This window comes from Lissotriton vulgaris, chromosome 1_1 (genome assembly GCF_964263255.1).
Source record: "Lissotriton vulgaris chromosome 1_1, aLisVul1.2, whole genome shotgun sequence".
NCBI lineage: Eukaryota > Metazoa > Chordata > Amphibia > Caudata > Salamandridae > Lissotriton > Lissotriton vulgaris.
Window position 1 is genome coordinate 1442816864 of NC_141685.1, and position 17431 is coordinate 1442834294.

Genomic DNA, 17431 nt, shown 5'->3' on the forward strand with positions numbered 1-17431 from the left:
CTGAGTGCATTGGAAAACAATGTGATACGGTGCCTCCCTAAACCGCTTGACGGAGGCCCCCGAGGGGCGGTGAGATGGCGCGGACTGAGAGGGGGCGCTTGGCTCCTGCCCCCTCCCCAAGTCGTGTTGCCCTGGTGTGGCCTGAGATCGCCCCCGACATAGGCGGCCGGCTCCCGGGGTCCGGCGGAATTTTTTGCCTTTTGACGACTCTTCCATTCTGGACCTTGTCCCACAATCCGTTTGACCTGAAGACACGCTGTAGTGGGGCGCCCCTTTACCGTTTTAGTTGCCATTCCGCCCGCTTTTGGTACTCTGTGCCTCTTCCGCCATTCAGCTGTTTACCGCCCGCTCTTGCGACTACAGCGTCTCGCTCACCATGTAGTTGAGTTGCTCCCGCTCTTAAGATTTAACCGAACTTTTTGGACTGCTGAAAGCGGTTGTATTCCGACCGCTGGTTGGTGGAGACATTTTGACTATATTCTGGACCTGCGTTGTCGCGTAATGCGTCATATGACGCGCCGCGTTAGCGCACCCGGAAGTGCTCCGGTGCGCAAGGCGCAGCTTCCCGGAAACGATCCAGAGCGCGCCGCGCAGCGCGTAACGTAAGCATAACAGGTCATGTGACTTGTTAATAAAACTTTTCATTGGTTCATTTTACTTTTGTTTTCCTAATGATGTAAGACTAGGTCATGTGACCTAAAAATAACACTTTTCATTGGATTAAAACATTTTTTTTCCAAAACGATGAAAGCCCCACCTTGTTTCTGGATGTTTCAGACTGAAGCTGGCGTCACCATGAGAGCACCACCATCTCGTAGCTCCGTCGTGGCCATTCCGCAAGCAATCATGGCAGCCGCTCCCCACCGGAAGCCTGCGGGAGTCGAGGTCCCCCAACACTTTTGTAGAATCTTCAAGGCTGAGGGGACGCGTTCGAGAATGGGACCCAAGCCCTGGCAGACAAGCGTCCGAGTTCCAAAGTGTCCCAGGGCCATTTTACTGGACCAGGCCCAAATCCGAAGAGCCGGCCGCCATTTTAAGAGTCCTGTGGCAGCCGCCTATAGCTGCACCGCAAGAGTGGGAGCAACTCAACTACATGGTGAGCGAGACGCTGTAGCCGTAAGAGCAGGCGGTAAACAGCTGAATGGCGGAAAAGGCACAGTGTAGCAAAAGCGGGCGGAATGGCAACTGAAACGATAAAGGGGCGCCCCACTACAGCAGACGAGCCTCCGCCATGTGCTTCACAACTGCATACGTATCTCGTGATATCAAGGTTGGGCAACCAGTACACAACAAGCAGTTACGAGTCCCATTTACACCGGATCCATTTTGGGCGCGGCCGGGCAGGTCCAGGATCTAGTCAAACATAACAAATGAGGCTGACGTCTCTGAAGCAGTTGACGCACAGCAGGACATAGCAAATAAACATGAAGTCTCTAAAGCTGTTAACTCACTGCAGGACAAAACAAGTGAACCTGAAACCTCTGGAATAATTGTCGCTCAAAAGAACAACACACAAAACTCTGTAGAGCCTGAAGAAAGAAAAACAGAACGGCACTGTAGTTTCAGACACACTCAACACTAATGACTAAACAAAGATATCGTCTGTTTATGAAGCAGTTATCATATAAACAGAATTGACAAAGAAGTGTGCAGACACCAATGCTATTAAGAAACACAAGGAAATCCCTAACGCATCAGCATTCTCGGAAGAGGTTGACACAGATAACATCTTAAGGAACAAAGAAAGACAAAATAAGGATGAGGAAGTTATCACTTTAGTTTTTTCATCAGCTAGCGACAGCAAGAAACACATTGTAATGGAGATTAGAGAGGCTACGGATGGATAAATAAATTATCAAAATAAATGGCTACTCCCCCTTTAGCAGATTAGCTAAATCTTTGCGTAATTTGGACATTAAAGTTATATTATTGTTGTTGTTGTTGTTATGGTTATAGTTCTGGTTAATTTCTGCAAGAAACACATTGTAATAGAGAATAGAGAGGCTACGGATGGGTGAATAAATTATCAAAAGAAATGGCGACTCCCCCCTTTAGCAGATTAGCTAAATGTTTGCGTAATTTAAGCATAAAAGTTATATTATTGTTGTTGTTGTTGTTATCGTTATAGTTCTGGTTAATTTCCATTCAGAGTGTCCTACACAGCACCACTCTAGGTAAACACTACTTTATGTAAAACCTGCACTTAGTTGGTCACCATGGGGTTTAAAGAAGGGATGGTTCTTCACCTGGGTGCCGTCCACAACTCAGCACGTTGTGCTGCCTTGGGACTATTCGCACAAAAGACAGCTTCGGACCATTGTTGTTTTTTTTTGTCAAAAAATGTTTAAATATATTTACAGTTTTTGTTACGTTCGTTATATTTAAAAGTTAATAAAGTCTTATAATCCTACTTTTTTGGAGTACTATATATTATTAAAAAATCGGGTGAATGGGGCCTTGAATCGGGTTATTGTCATGTGTGGGCTTTGCAAGTGTACTGCTACAGGATCGGACATTTCAAACTCAAATGCACGTTCTTTTTCTTACCTTTCCGAAGCATGGAGCGCAATAGCAGGCAGAGAAAGGGTGATGCAAGTGTTGAACACTGCCTGGCCTGGCAAGTTGCTGGCAGTGCCCCCCCCCGCCCGCTCCTGAAAGAGGGCACACACACACCGCCGCCCGAGTACTTCACAGATCTTTAAAAGACCATGCGCTTGTTCATGAGGCTTAAATGGTTTATCACCCCTTCTAGAACGGCCGCTGGAAGACATATATCAACATATATGAGCCTCCACAAGCTAACACCTGCCCTGAGCAGTTCTTAGCCATGTTATCCAATTGGAGGTGGATAACATGGCTAAGAGCATTTGCTGGATAATGCATGAATATCGCAGAGTTTTCAGCGATATTCATGCATTGCGGCCGTTTTTTATCGCATTTGCGAGCAGTTCTTAGCCATGTTATCCAATGGGAGGTAGATAACATAGCTAAGAGCATTTGCTGGATAATGCATGAATATCGCTGACTTTTCAGCGATATTCATGCATTGCGGCCGTTTTTTATCGCATTTGCGAGCAGTTCTTAGCCATGTTATCCAATTGGAGGTGGATAACATGGCTAAGAGCATTTGCTGGATAATGCATAAATATCGCTGACTTTTCAGCGATATTCATGCATTGCGGCCGTTTTTTATTGCATTTGCGATAAACCTTGCTAATAGCAAGGTTTATCTGCGATAAAAATCGCCGATGTGCGGCGATAATTTTTGTCTCTAAACAAGTTAGAGACATAAATTATCGCTAGTTGTTGGTAATATGCCCCCGGGTTTTTGCTTGCAGGAATCGGGAGGCGGGAGACTAGCACTGAAATCACTAGTCTCACGCCTGAATCGGGAGGATTGGCATGTCTGGATTCTCTACAGCTGGGGCCATAAACTACATCCGCAGGGCTAGGTGATAGCCTGGGACCGGCCTGGCATCTAAAATGGCTGCCGTGCACGACAAAATTGTGGCATTGGAAAAAAGGCAAGATGGCGCAGACAATGTTTATCAATAAGGATTCATTTATACCAAAATATTTTATCGCACTGACAAATTGGTGGTCAACACTTCCTGATTTCCTTCGAATCGAACGTTAACAGACGTCACGCAGCAAAAAAAAAAAAAAGCTCACGCACAGCCGCTGGAAGACATGTATCAACATATATGAGCCTCCACAAGCTAACACCTGCCCTGAGCAGTTCTTAGCCATGTTATCCAATTGGAGGTGGATAACATGGCTAAGAGCATTTGCTGGATAATGCATGAATATCGCGGAGTTTTCAGCGATATTCATGCATTGCGGCCGTTTTTTATCGCATTTGCGAGCAGTTCTTAGCCATGTTATCCAATGGGAGGTAGATAACATAGCTAAGAGCATTTGCTGGATAATGCATGAATATTGCTGACTTTTCAGCGATATTCATGCATTGCGGCCGTTTTTTATCGCATTTGCGAGCAGTTCTTAGCCATGTTATCCAATTGGAGGTGGATAACATGGCTAAGAGCATTTGCTGGATAATGCATAAATATCGCTGACTTTTCAGCGATATTCATGCATTGCGGCCGTTTTTTATTGCATTTGCGATAAACCTTGCTAATAGCAAGGTTTATCTGCGATAAAAATCGCCGATGTGCGGCGATAATTTTTGTCTCTAAACAAGTTAGAGACATAAATTATCGCTAGTTGTTGGTAATATGCCCCCGGGTTTTTGCTTGCAGGAATCGGGAGGCGGGAGACTAGCACTGAAATCACTAGTCTCACGCCTGAATCGGGAGGATTGGCATGTCTGGATTCTCTACAGCTGGGGCCATAAACTACATCCGCAGGGCTAGGTGATAGCCTGGGACCGGCCTGGCATCTAAAATGGCTGCCGTGCACGACAAAATTGTGGCATTGGAAAAAAGGCAAGATGGCGCAGACAATGTTTATCAATAAGGATTCATTTATAACAAAATATTTTATCGCACTGACAAATTGGTGGTCAACACTTCCTGATTTCCTTCGAATCGAACGTTAACAGACGTCACGCAGCAAAAAAAAAAAAAGCTCACGCACAGCCGCTGGAAGACATGTATCAACATATATAAGCCTCCTCAGCCAGCCTCAGAAAACATAAGGGATTAGGATACGTCTCCCGCACCCCCTTATACCTAGTAATTTAATTAAAACGAAGCACAAAATGGTCTCCAGCACCCCCTTATACCTAGTAATTTAATTAAAACGAAGCACAAAATGGCGAATTCCCGTTTCGCTACCAGTTTGCGGCCCAGTTCCCGGCCCGGGAAGCGCTTCTACCGTGAAAAATATATTTTTTTTTATTTTCCCCACGGGACCCTTTAAAAACCCCAACAACATTCCTAGGGGGTCAAGAGGGGTCTACCTTGCCCCCTTTCATTAAATTCCCCCTTCGTTTTTCACCTCTTCTACTCTCTCGATCCTACCGAGAGATAAGATGGCGGCCGCTCCGGACTGTTTAGAATGTTGACAGACACCGGGGAGCCAATCAGCTTCGCATCGCAAAGTTCCGTTTCGCGAAAAGTAAGCGGACCGGAGCGCAGCCCGGAGCGCTGTTACAGATATATATCTTGTTTTAAACGTTAATTTCTCAAAATCCACTGGAGCACATATATTGAGACCTAGCAAAGGCACATCGGGCTAACAGTCCCTACAATTTTGCCAAGTTTCGTGCAAATCCATTCAGCCGTTCGAGCTAAAAGTGAGGCCAAAGGCCCTATGGAAATTAACATGGGAAAAACGCGTTTTGGGACCCCCCTTTTTTCTCGGCCCCCCCTTGACGAAACCCCCCCAAATTTTCGGGGGCTGCTCAAAAACAAAATGTGCCATTTTCCTGAAAATTTCAGCCGATTCCGTCCACAAACGCCAAAGTTATTAGACATAGAATTTTCAAAAGTTCCATAGACAAATAATCCTAACTATATATACCTACTGGCGACATCCAGTAGGTAATATATATATATATATATATATTCACTGAAAAAACCATAGGTTATAGACCATATATAGTTAGGAATTCGCATTTACAAAACCTTATTTTACTCACACAAAACCATTGAAATTCCATATATAGTTAGTTGCACTAACTATATATCGCGCACCCGCAATCCACTGCTGATGATGTCACATATTACATCATTCATGACATGGTCAGTGACATCACTGATGACATCACTGATGACATCTCAAATGACATCACTGATGACATCTCAAATGACATCACTGATGACATCACTGATGACATCTCATTTGACATTACTGATCACATCACTGATGATATCATTCATGTGATAATACGATGAACCTCTTCAGACTCTAATATAACCTTAGATACAATCAGTGTAAACAGACACTCACAGACTGTCACTCATCCATGGAGTTACTCACACACCTAGTCAGTCATGCAAAGAATCAATCACACCTCCATTTCCTCAACTATACAGTTATACAAACTTTACTTATTCAAACATATACTAACACATATTTACTCTCTTATACAATCCCTGATACAAGTTCACAATGATCCATACAGCCACTCACACATTCACTGGCTCTTATGCACAGTTATTTATATATGTCAACTCTCACATGTACTGTGTTTTACATATGTACTTACTTTGACATGTAGCACTGAGATATCCATTCACTCACCAATACACTCATGCACACAGTCAACCACCCATACAGCTGTTTCCACATGCACTTTTGAAACCATACATCTAGTGAATCAACTGCTCACACATCTATGCACAGAGTCATACACCTCCCAGCCACCCACACACACACTCAGTCTCCCATACAAATACTTGGGCAACCAATCAATAACCCATATAGTTACTCATATAGCTACTTATCAACACATGCAACAGTTCACAGAACAACAGACATAATGATGCACAAATTAAGACAGTTTAGTCACTAACCCATGCACTCAGTGAGACACATTTAATCACTCACTCATACAGTCAGTCATGCACCTACTAAATCCTTCATCCAGACACTTATACATCCACTCATTCTTCAATATGTAAGACATGTTTTAACTTTACAGAAACATACAGTCACTGGATGTTGTCATCAGTGATGTCATCAGTGATGTCATTTGAGATGTCATCAGTGATGTCATCAGTGATGTCACTGACCATGTCATGAATGATGTAATATGTGACATCATCAGCAGTGGATTGCGGGTGCGCGATATATAGTTAGTGCAACTAACTATATATGGAATTTCAATGGTTTTGTGTGAGTAAAATAAGGTTTTGTAAATGCGAATTCCTAACTATATATGGTCTATAACCTATGGTTTTTTCAGTGAATTTTCAAGGTTTTGTAAATGCTAATTCCTAACTATATATGGTCTATAACCTATGGTTTTTTCAGTGAATTTTCAAGGTTTTGTAAATGCTAATTCCTAACTATATATGGTCTATAGCCTATGGTTTTTTCAGTGAATATATATATATATACATACATATATAAACATATATCATTTGTATATCTATATAAATACAAACATAAATGCATGCATACATATACTTATATGCATACAGATGCATGTTATTTACATGAAAGTTGAAAAAACACTAATAAAAGCAAAGCTAAAAAGCCACCTCATTACAAACAGAATGGCTTTAACTTAAACGAGGGCGAGATATATTGCATTTTCAATGCTTGTTTACTTTGGTTCCATCAAGAAGGCATTCAGATGTGTCACACATTTGCCATAAATTCTGAATGTTAGCACTCTAGTTGCACATTAGATCACTGTAGTAAAGCTACTGCTCACCAGGAACGTCTGCTGCTGGTATTCAAAGTGCATGTTTCAGTCTGCATGTCACAATTTTTTTAATGAAATAGAAGAGGATTTGAGAAGTCACTCAAAATGATCCCTAATTTTTCTTTCTGAAGCACTAATCATACTTTCTAGGGCAAAATTAACCCCCTCATGTTGTTCCTTTTTAAATTGAGTGTTTTCAGACTTACCACTCTATTCCAATCAAGATGACTTCACTTGTGCCATACTTTTGTCATAAGTAAGACTGTTAGCGCTCTAGTTGTTCTTTAGAACACTCTGGGACATTCTGTCATTGGGCTATACTTGGGGTACATCTGGGTGATATTTGGGCTACATTTAGGCTCTTTTGTCTCTGGTGACCATCTTGGGAGACTGTATGTCAGAATATTTTAATGAAATTGAAGAGGGTTTGAGAAGTCACTCAAAATGTGCCCTAATTTTTCTTTCATATTTACAACAAGGGGTGGTGAGGGACAGAGTCTCTGAATTAAGCAGAAAGCTCTCACCCAGTCAAGAGATCAGGGCTAGATCCAACACCGTTTTTTAGCTCACTGCACCATCCCAGTTTCAGAACCTGGCTGTATGCAAATTAGTCTGTTCCTGTCCCAGTGCATGATGGGAACAGGGCAAACCAAACTACAAAAGCCAATTCTTACACTGGGAAGGAAACAAGCTCCCGGGGACCGGTTTCTGGCATTACAGCCGTCTTCGGCCCGGTTTGCTTGAATCCTGATGGTGCAATGAGCAAGGGTCTCACATCTGAGAATACCCTTCCACGCTTAGGGTGGACAAAAATATTTACAACAAGGGGTGGTGAGGGACAGAGTCTCTGAATTAAGCAGAAAGCTCTCACCCAGTCAAGAGATCAGGGCTAGATCCAACACCGTTTTTTAGCTCACTGCACCATCCCAGTTTCAGAACCTGGCTGTATGCAAATTAGTCTGTTCCTGTCCCAGTGCATGATGGGAACAGGGCAAACCAAACTACAAAAGCCAATTCTTACACTGGGAAGGAAACAAGCTCCCGGGGACCGGTTTCTGGCATTACAGCCGTCTTCGGCCCGGTTTGCTTGAATCCTGATGGTGCAATGAGCAAGGGTCTCACATCTGAGAATACCCTTCCACGCTTAGGGTGGACAAAAATATTTACAACAAGGGGTGATGAGGGACAGAGTCTCTGAATTAAGCAGAAAGCTCTCACCCAGTCAAGAGATCAGGGCTAGATCCAACACCGTTTTTTAGCTCACTGCACCATCCCAGTTTCAGAACCTGGCTGTATGCAAATTAGTCTGTTCCTGTCCCAGTGCATGATGGGAACAGGGCAAACCAAACTACAAAAGCCAATTCTTACACTGGGAAGGAAACAAGCTCCCGGGGACCGGTTTCTGGCATTACAGCCGTCTTCGGCCCGGTTTGCTTGAATCCTGATGGTGCAATGAGCAAGGGTCTCACATCTGAGAATACCCTTCCACGCTTAGGGTGGACAAAAATATTTACAACAAGGGGTGGTGAGGGACAGAGTCTCTGAATTAAGCAGAAAGCTCTCACCCAGTCAAGAGATCAGGGCTAGATCCAACACCGTTTTTTAGCTCACTGCACCATACCAGTTTCAGAACCTGGCTGTATGCAAATTAGTCTGTTCCTGTCCCAGTGCATGATGGGAACAGGGCAAACCAAACTACAAAAGCCAATTCTTACACTGGGAAGGAAACAAGCTCCCGGGGACCGGTTTCTGGCATTACAGCCGTCTTCGGCCCGGTTTGCTTGAATCCTGATGGTGCAATGAGCAAGGGTCTCACATCTGAGAATACCCTTCCACGCTTAGGGTGGACAAAAATATTTACAACAAGGGGTGGTGAGGGACAGAGTCTCTGAATTAAGCAGAAAGCTCTCACCCAGTCAAGAGATCAGGGCTAGATCCAACACCGTTTTTTAGCTCACTGCACCATCCCAGTTTCAGAACCTGGCTGTATGCAAATTAGTCTGTTCCTGTCCCAGTGCATGATGGGAACAGGGCAAACCAAACTACAAAAGCCAATTCTTACACTGGGAAGGAAACAAGCTCCCGGGGACCGGTTTCTGGCATTACAGCCGTCTTCGGCCCGGTTTGCTTGAATCCTGATGGTGCAATGAGCAAGGGTCTCACATCTGAGAATACCCTTCCACGCTTAGGGTGGACAAAAATATTTACAACAAGGGGTGGTGAGGGACAGAGTCTCTGAATTAAGCAGAAAGCTCTCACCCAGTCAAGAGATCAGGGCTAGATCCAACACCGTTTTTTAGCTCACTGCACCATCCCAGTTTCAGAACCTGGCTGTATGCAAATTAGTCTGTTCCTGTCCCAGTGCATGATGGGAACAGGGCAAACCAAACTACAAAAGCCAATTCTTACACTGGGAAGGAAACAAGCTCCCGGGGACCGGTTTCTGGCATTACAGCCGTCTTCGGCCCGGTTTGCTTGAATCCTGATGGTGCAATGAGCAAGGGTCTCACATCTGAGAATACCCTTCCACGCTTAGGGTGGACAAAAATATTTACAACAAGGGGTGGTGAGGGACAGAGTCTCTGAATTAAGCAGAAAGCTCTCACCCAGTCAAGAGATCAGGGCTAGATCCAACACAGTTTTTTAGCTCACTGCACCATCCCAGTTTCAGAACCTGGCTGTATGCAAATTAGTCTGTTCCTGTCCCAGTGCATGATGGGAACAGGGCAAACCAAACTACAAAAGCCAATTCTTACACTGGGAAGGAAACAAGCTCCCGGGGACCGGTTTCTGGCATTACAGCCGTCTTCGGCCCGGTTTGCTTGAATCCTGATGGTGCAATGAGCAAGGGTCTCACATCTGAGAATACCCTTCCACGCTTAGGGTGGACAAAAATATTTACAACAAGGGGTGATGAGGGACAGAGTCTCTGAATTAAGCAGAAAGCTCTCACCCAGTCAAGAGATCAGGGCTAGATCCAACACCGTTTTTTAGCTCACTGCACCATCCCAGTTTCAGAACCTGGCTGTATGCAAATTAGTCTGTTCCTGTCCCAGTGCATGATGGGAACAGGGCAAACCAAACTACAAAAGCCAATTCTTACACTGGGAAGGAAACAAGCTCCCGGGGACCGGTTTCTGGCATTACAGCCGTCTTCGGCCCGGTTTGCTTGAATCCTGATGGTGCAATGAGCAAGGGTCTCACATCTGAGAATACCCTTCCACGCTTAGGGTGGACAAAAATATTTACAACAAGGGGTGGTGAGGGACAGAGTCTCTGAATTAAGCAGAAAGCTCTCACCCAGTCAAGAGATCAGGGCTAGATCCAACACCGTTTTTTAGCTCACTGCACCATCCCAGTTTCAGAACCTGGCTGTATGCAAATTAGTCTGTTCCTGTCCCAGTGCATGATGGGAACAGGGCAAACCAAACTACAAAAGCCAATTCTTACACTGGGAAGGAAACAAGCTCCCGGGGACCGGTTTCTGGCATTACAGCCGTCTTCGGCCCGGTTTGCTTGAATCCTGATGGTGCAATGAGCAAGGGTCTCACATCTGAGAATACCCTTCCACGCTTAGGGTGGACAAAAATATTTACAACAAGGGGTGGTGAGGGACAGAGTCTCTGAATTAAGCAGAAAGCTCTCACCCAGTCAAGAGATCAGGGCTAGATCCAACACCGTTTTTTAGCTCACTGCACCATCCCAGTTTCAGAACCTGGCTGTATGCAAATTAGTCTGTTCCTGTCCCAGTGCATGATGGGAACAGGGCAAACCAAACTACAAAAGCCAATTCTTACACTGGGAAGGAAACAAGCTCCCGGGGACCGGTTTCTGGCATTACAGCCGTCTTCGGCCCGGTTTGCTTGAATCCTGATGGTGCAATGAGCAAGGGTCTCACATCTGAGAATACCCTTCCACGCTTAGGGTGGACAAAAATATTTACAACAAGGGGTGGTGAGGGACAGAGTCTCTGAATTAAGCAGAAAGCTCTCACCCAGTCAAGAGATCAGGGCTAGATCCAACACAGTTTTTTAGCTCACTGCACCATCCCAGTTTCAGAACCTGGCTGTATGCAAATTAGTCTGTTCCTGTCCCAGTGCATGATGGGAACAGGGCAAACCAAACTACAAAAGCCAATTCTTACACTGGGAAGGAAACAAGCTCCCGGGGACCGGTTTCTGGCATTACAGCCGTCTTCGGCCCGGTTTGCTTGAATCCTGATGGTGCAATGAGCAAGGGTCTCACATCTGAGAATACCCTTCCACGCTTAGGGTGGACAAAAATATTTACAACAAGGGGGTGGTGATGAACAGAGTGTCTGAGTTAAACAGACCACTCTTACCCAGTCCAAAGATCAGGGCTTGATCCATCACCGTTATTTATCTCACTGCCCCATCCCAGCTCAGAACCTGGCTATATGCAAATCAGTCTGTCCCTGGCCCAGTGCATCATGGGAACAGGGCAGACTAAACTACCAAGCCAATTCTTCACCAGAAAGGAGACAAGCTACCGGGGACCGGTTTCTGGCATTTCAGCCTTCTTCGGCCCGGCTTGCTTGAATCCTGATGGAGCAGTGAGAAAGGGACTCATGTCTGAGTATACCCTGCCACACCTATGGTGGCCAAAAAACGATTTACAAAAAGGGGGTGGTGATGAACAGAGTGTCTGAGTTAAACAGACCACTCTTACCCAGTCCAAAGATCAGGGATCTAGCCCTGATCTCTTGACTGGGTGAGAGCTTTCTGCTTAATTCAGAGACTCTGTCCCTCACCACCCCTTGTTGTAAATATTTTTGTCCACCCTAAGCGTGGAAGGGTATTCTCAGATGTGAGACCCTTGCTCATTGCACCATCAGGATCCAAGCAAACCGGGCCGAAGACAGCTGTAATGCCAGAAACCGGTCCCCGGGAGCTTGTTTCCTTCCCAGTGTAAGAATTGGCTTTTGTAGTTTGGTTTGCCCTGTTGCCCTGAGATAAATAACGGTGATGGATCAAGCCCTGATCTTTGGACTGGGTAAGAGTGGTCTGTTTAACTCAGACACTCTGTTCATCACCACCCCCTTTTTGTAAATCGTTTTTTGGCCACCATAGGTGTGGCAGGGTATACTCAGACATGAGTCCCTTTCTCACTGCTCCATCAGGATTCAAGCAAGCCGGGCCGAAGAAGGCTGAAATGCCAGAAACCGGTCCCCGGTAGCTTGTCTCCTTTCTGGTGAAGAATTGGCTTGGTAGTTTAGTCTGCCCTGTTCCCATGATGCACTGTGCCAGGGACAGACTGATTTGCATATAGCCAGGTTCTGAGCTGGGATGGGGCAGTGAGATAAATAACGGTGATGGATCAAGCCCTGATCTTTGGACTGGGTAAGAGTGGTCTGTTTAACTCAGACACTCTGTTCATCACCACCCCCTTTTTGTAAATCCTAATTTTTCTTTCTGCAGCACTAATCATAATTCATATGGCAAAATATACCCCCTCATTTTGTTCCTTTTTAAATTAAATGTTTTAAGAGTTACCACTTTATTCCAATCAAGATGGCTTCAGGTGTGCCATACCTTTGTAATAAGTAGGACTGTTAGCGCTCTAGTTGTTCTTTAGAACACTCTGGGACATTCTGTCATTGGGCTATACTTGGGCTACATCTGGGTGATATTCGGGCTACATTTGGGCTCTTGTCTCTGGTGGCCATTTTGGGAGACTGCATGTCAGAATTTTTTAATGAAATAGAAGAGGATTTGAAAAGTCACTCAAAATGTGCCCTAATTTTTCTTTCTGCAGCACTAATAATACCTTCTATTGCATAATATACCCCCTCATTTTGTTCCTTTTTAAATTAAATGTTTTAAGAGTTACCACTTTATTCCCATCACGATGGCTCCAGTGTGTGCTATACCTTTGTAATAAGTAGGACTGTTAGCGCTCTATTTGTTCTTTAGAACACTCTGGGACATTCTGTCATTGGGCTATACTTGGGCTACATCTGGGTGATATTTGGGCTACATTTGGGCTCTTTTGTCTCTGGTGGCCATTTTGGGAGACTGCATGTCAGAATGTTTTAATGAAATAGAAAAGGATTTGAGAAGTCACTCAAAATGTGCCCTAATTTTTCATTCTGCAGCACTAATCATACTTTCTATGGCAAAATATACCCCCTCATGTTGTTTCTTTTTAAATTAAATGTTTTAAGAGTTACCACTTTATTCCAATCAAGATGGCTTCAGGTGTGCCATACCTTTGTAATAAGTAGGACTGTTAGCGCTCTAGTTGTTCTTTAGAACATTCTAGGAGGCTGCAGTAGAACACAAAGGAATCAACTGACAGTCTCTGTCCTTGTTGGATGTACATGTTTTACTGAGAATGTCAGACTTCATTTTCACATGACTGAGAAAGATAATGTGAATTTACAGAAAATATGCAATATTCATGATATCACAGCAGAAGGTTTTTTCACATGGTAAAATCACCTTAGAACCCACCACAATTCCTAAAACGAGTATGGTACCATCAACAAATGATTTATAATGTAACTAAAGTCCTAAAACCCTCTATTAACTACAATGCTTTTTAATGAGGTGCTATCATGTATATTGGTCCCAAGATGGCTGCCAACACTTCTTGGATGAAGTGCTGACAGCCAATCAGATCAGATGTGTGGTTAGGCTCCGCCCAGATATATATCTTTTTTTGAACCTAAATTACTCAAAATCCACTGGAGCACATATATTGAGACCTAGCAAAGGCACATCGGGCTAACAGTCCCTACAATTTTGCCAAGTTTCGTGCAAATCCATTCAGCCATTCGAGCTAAAAGTGAGGCCAACCGCCCTATGGAAATTAACATGGGAAAAACGTGTTTTGGGACCCCCCTTTTTTCTCGGCCCCCCCTTGATGAAACCCCCCCATATTGTCAGGGGCTGCTCAGAAACAAAATGTTCCATTTTCCTGAAACTTTCAGCCAATTCCGTCCACAAACGCCAAAGTTATTAGACATAGAATTTTCAAAAATCCCATAGAGAAAAAATCCTAACTATATATACCTACTGGCGACCGCCAGTAGGTAATATATATTACCTACTGGCGGTCGCCAGTAGGTATATATAGTTAGGATTTTTTCTCTATGGAACTTTTGAAAATTCTATGTCTAATACCTTTGGCGTTTGTGGACGGAATCGGCTGAAATTTTCAGGAAAATGGCACATATTGTTTCTGATCAGCCCCTGAAAATTTGGGGGGGTTTCGTCAAGGGGGGGCCGAGAAAAAAGGGGGGTCCCAAAACGCGTTTTTCCCATTCATTTTTCCATAGGGCGTTTGGCCTCACTTTTAGCTCGAACGGCTGAATGGATTTACACGAAACTTGGCAAAATTGTAGGGACTGTTAGCCCGATGTGCCTTTGCTGGGTCTCAATATATGTGCTCCAGTGGATTTTGAGAAATTAACATTTAAAAAAACAGATATATTTGTGACAGCGTCCTAGATAGCGAACTAGTTCGCGTACTTTTCGCGTAACGGAGCTTTGCGAAGCGAAGCTGATTGGCTCTCCGGTGTCTGTCAACATTCTGAACAGTCCGTAGCGGCCGCCATCTTGTCTCTCGGTAGGATTGAGAGACAAGAGGAGGCCAAAACTAAGGGGGAAATGAAGAAAAGGGGGCAAGGTAGACCCCTTCTGACCCCCTAGGATTGATGAGGGGGATATTAAAGTGCCCTGCGGGGCCAAAAAAAAATAAAGTAAATTGCGATTTTTTGTCGTAGAGGCGCAAATCGGTACGTGAACCGGGCAGCTAACCGGGCAGCTAACCGGCAGCGTAACGGGAGTCTGAGGAGAAGCTGATTGTCTGTCAACATTGTAAACAGTCCGGAGCGGCCGCCATCTTGTCTCTCGGTAGGATTGAGAGACAAGAGGAGGCCAAAACTAAGGGGGAAATGAAGAAAAGGGGGCAAGGTAGACCCCTTCTGACCCCCTAGGATTGATGAGGGGGATATTAAAGTGCCCTGCGGGGCCAAAAAAAAAAAAAAAAAAAATGCGATTTTTCGCCGTAGAGGCGCGTCCCGGTACGCGAACCGGGCAGCTAACTGGGCAGCTAACCGGCAGCGTAACCGGAGTCTGAGGAGAAGCTGATTGGCTGTCAACTGTGTAAACAGTCCGGAGCGGCCGCCATCTTGTCTCTCGGTAGGATCGAGAGACAAGAGGTGGTGAAAAACAAAGGGGGAAATGAAGGAAAGGGGGCAAGGTAGACCCCTCCTGACCCCCTAGGATTGATGAGGGGGATATTAAAGTGCCCCGCAGGGCAAAAGGAAAAAAGAAAAAAAAATTGCGATTTTTCGCGGTAGAGGCGCTTCCCGGTACGCCAACCGGGCAGCTAAACGGTAGCGTAACGGGAGTCTGACATCTTGTGTTTTTGGAGCGTCCGGTTTGCGTACCGGGTAGCGTTCCGGTAAGCGTAACAAGGGGAAAACCAAGAGAAACAGTAAAATAAAATTTAAAGGAATAGATTTCCCCCAAACTTGGCAAAATTGTAGGGACTGTTTGTTTGATGTGCCTTTGCAAGGCCTTAAGATATGTGCACGTGTGGATTTTGTCTAATTAAGGTTAAAAAATATATATATATCTGTAAGCGTGCTCTGGCGCGCTTACGTTACGGGTTTTGTTTGCGCTGCAGAGACGATACGTCACGTTTATGTGACGCGTCATGAGGCATCTCACGTGGCTACGTGATACGTCACATAATAAAGAATATATTTTACAGCTATAGATATTAGCTTTTAAAAAAACAATGAAATTCACTGAAAAAAACATAGGTTATAGACCATATATAGTTAGGAATTTGCATTTACAAAACCTTGAAAATTCACTGAAAAAAACATTGGTTATAGACCATATATAGTTAGGGATTAGCATTTTCAAAACCTTAATTTACTCGCACAAAACCATAGAAATTCGCATATATAGTTAGTTGCAATAACTATATATCGCGCACCCGCAATCCACTGCTGATGATGTCACATATTACATCATTCATGACATGGTCAGTGACATCACTGATGACATCACTGATGACATCTCAAATGACATCACTGATGACATCTCAAATGACATTACTGATGACATCACTGATGACATCTCAAATGACATCACTGATGAAATCACTGATAACATCTCATTTGACATTACTGATCACATCACTGATGATATCATTCATGTGATAATACGATGAACCTCTTCAGACTCTAATATAACCTTAGATACAATCAGTGTAAACAGACACTCACAGACTGTCACTCATCCATGGAGTTGCTCACACACTTAGTCAGTCATGCAAAGAATCAATCACACCTCCATTTCCTCAACTATACAGTTATACACACTTTACTTAATCAAACATATACTAACACATATTTACTCTCTTATACAATCACTGATACAAGTTCACAATGATCCATACAGCCACTCACACATTCACTGGCTCTTATGCACAGTTATTTATATATTTCAACTCTTACATGTACTGTGTTTTACATATGTATTTACTTTGACATGTAGCACTGAGAAATCCAATCACTCACCAATACACTCATGCAGACAGTCAACCGCCCATACAGCTGTTTCCACATGCACTTTTGAACCCATACATCTAGTGAATCAACTGCTCACACATCTATGCACAGAGTCACACACCTCCCAGCCACCCCCACACACACACTCGCTCTCCCATACAAATACTTGGGCAACCAATCAATAACCCATATAGTTACTCATATAGCTACTGATCAACACATGCAGCAGTTTACAGAACAACAGATATAATGATGCACAAATTAAGACAGTTTAGTCACTAACCCATGCACTCAGTGAGACACATTTAATCATTCTCTCATACAGTCAGTCATGCACCTACTAAATCCTTCATCCAGACACTTATACATCCACTCATTCTTCAATATGTAAGACATAATTTAACTTTACAGAAACATACAGTCACTGGATGTTGTCATCAGTGATGTCATCAGTGATGTCATTTGAGATGTCATCAGTGATAGCAAAGAACAAAGGGGTGGAGAAGGGCCCAAGGGGAAGGAGAATGTTTATAGACCCGTGGGTA